The sequence below is a fragment of the Etheostoma cragini genome, chromosome 22, assembly GCF_013103735.1.
Source record: "Etheostoma cragini isolate CJK2018 chromosome 22, CSU_Ecrag_1.0, whole genome shotgun sequence".
NCBI classification, from domain to species: Eukaryota; Metazoa; Chordata; class Actinopteri; order Perciformes; family Percidae; genus Etheostoma; species Etheostoma cragini.
In genome coordinates, this window is record NC_048428.1 from 21818157 (window position 1) to 21820875 (window position 2719).

The 2719-nt window shown below is 45.4% G+C and overlaps 1 protein-coding gene across 1 annotated transcript in view; it reads left to right on the plus strand.

Annotated features, from left to right (window-relative positions):
- tnikb (TRAF2 and NCK interacting kinase b) overlaps positions 1 to 2719 on the plus strand; it is a 33962-nt gene that overhangs the window by 16174 nt on the left and 15069 nt on the right. The gene's annotated exons all lie outside the window — the stretch shown is intronic.

Here is a 2719-nt window from a genome sequence, read left to right on the forward strand (position 1 = left end):
AGAAGGAAGAGGAGAGGAGGAGTGATGAAGAGAAGGAAGAGGAGAGGAAGAGTGATGAAGTGAAGGAAGAGGAGAGGAGGAGTGATGATGAAGAGAAGGAAGAGGAGAGGAAGAGTGATAAAGAGAAGGATGGGGAGAGGAGGAGTGATGAAGTGAAGGAAGAGGAGAGGAGGAGTGATGAAGTGAAGGAAGAGGAGAGGAGGAGTGATAAAGAGAAGGAAGAGGAGAGGAAGGTAAGAAACACACGCCTCAGGGTGCGTTCAATTCAGCGTAGCATCGTGACGGTGTCCATGGCAACCGTCATAGATACTGTATTTTAAATGAGCTCAAGCAGAGTAGGACTGACGTAACAGCTGTTACATATTTAAACGGTTATTTACATTCATTCATTCATTCATTCATTTTACACGCTGTCTCAGCCATAGACATGTATACGTCTACGGTCTCAGCTAGCGGTTAGCCGAATTAGCGGTTAGCCTAATTAGCTGTTAGCTGAATTAGCTGTTAGCCGAATTAGCTGTTAGCCAAATTAGCTGTTAGTTAATATTTTGCAATATGTTTAAAATTGCAAGAACATCGTACCGTGATGACATCGTACCGGGAGGCGTCCAGCGATCCCCTCCTCTACTTCTGACCCAAAGCTAGACCACTAGACTAGACTAGACTAGACCACTAGACTAGACCACTAGACTAGACTAGACCACTAGACTAGACTAGACTAGACCACTAGACTAGACCACTAGACTAGACCACTAGACTAGACTAGACCACTAGACTAGACCACTAGACTAGACTAGACTAGACCACTAGACTAGACCACTAGACTAGACTAGACCACTAAACTAGACTAGACCACTAGACTAGACCACTAGACTAGACTAGACTAGACTAGACTAGACCAGACCACTAGACTAGACTAGACTAGACTAGACCAGACCACTAGACTAGACTAGACTAGACCAGACCACTAGACTAGACTAGACTAGACTAGACGTCTAGGAGCCGACTGCTGTTTAACGGAAACTGACTACGTAGCTTCGCGCTCACAGTCAAGCAGGCGGTCCTTCGTGTGGTCCGGTCCACAATGTGGCCTGAAGCAATCGGATCCCAATGCGTCCCGGGTGCATTGATATCGGACCGCACACACCTGGGATTTTAACGGTCAAAACGGGGGGGCTTCGTCACCTTGGAAACCATATACAGGTGCTGCTCACGTAAGTAGAATATCAAGAACTAGAACTGCACGAAGTTTCAACGGGGTCCAAGCCTCCCCTCGCCAGTCGTATTCAGCAGCAAACCGGGGAAATGCTCTATGTTGATTAGAGCGCCCCCTACGGGCCCGTCTTTACAAAATGGGCAAAACAATCACTACTGGTTAGGTTTTGGTAGAATTTACTGTGGCAGAGGTTATTGCAATTGCAAATTTCCCATTTAAATGCATTGACTTTGGCGACAAAACCAACAAACGTCAATTATAGCGCCCCATAATGGCCAATCGTTACCAAATTCTGGATAAAGCCTCCGGGCGGCATGCCAATCAATCAACCGAAGTTTGGTGTTGATGCCATGTATTTTGGCCGAGATATGGCAAAGTCCGTTCATGAAAAACACACTTTTTTTGCGTTTGTAGCGCCCCCTACTGGCAAATGTCAAATTTGGTACGGAGCCTCAGGGGGTCATAGCAAGTAATATTGTAAAGTTTGGCTTTGATGGCATTTATCTTGGCCGAGATATGGCAAAGCTAATATTTTCATAGCTAGCTACACAAATTTGTTTGCCCGTAATATGCGCAATTTTTGTCCTATAAAAAAATCTTTATATAACTTTTTGTGAGGTTGGTCTGGAGATGCCATGTGCCAAGTTTTGTACTGATGCATTGCACGATCTAGGAGGAGTTCGAAAAAGTTGGTTTTCCATATATCCTGATTTTTCAGGCATAAAAGTCTAGGCGGAAGTGGGCGTGGCCTATATCCCGAGATTCAGTAGGATCCAGGGAAAGCGTGGATGTAAGGTTTTTAAATTTCCAATGTACGGTTTGGGAGTTATAGGGCCAAACGTGTTTTTTCCTCTGCTATAGCGCCACCTAGTGGTAGAAGTGGGTCAATTATTTTGGCTGAGGTGTTTGCGGACTTTCGGACCAGACCTGGAAGTGGCGCGTCGCCACCATGTACGGTTTGGGCTGCAGCGGCAGTTTTATGCGGAGAAGAATAATGGAAAAGAAAAAACCTTACGAAAACATAGCGATTACTGCGGTGCACGCATCCTCGGGCTTGGACCCCTAAAAAGTTGATTTATGTCATTAATTACATTCAAAATATGAATATTGTGCTTTATATTCATTCATCACACACTGAGTGATATGCTTCAAATGTTCATTTGTTTTTAATTGTGATGATTACGACTGACATCCAATTAATAATACCGAAAGAAAGTCAGGCCAACTACAGGCTCCACACCCCCTTTCAGAGGTCCTTCTTCCTGCAGGGTACCCCATCCTGGTTTTGGAGGCTTCCGATCTAAAAAACAGTTTTTTCTCCTTTCACACAGACCAAAGAAACCGAACTCCGCGTGTGAACGTGTGAACGCACCCCGAGGGACGATAACTCTGAGTCTCGTGCTTGCACACCTGCGTTAAGACATGGTGGGACACACACCTGAGGTTAGTGGGACACACACCTGAGATTAGCGGGACACACACCTGAGGTTAGTGGGACACACA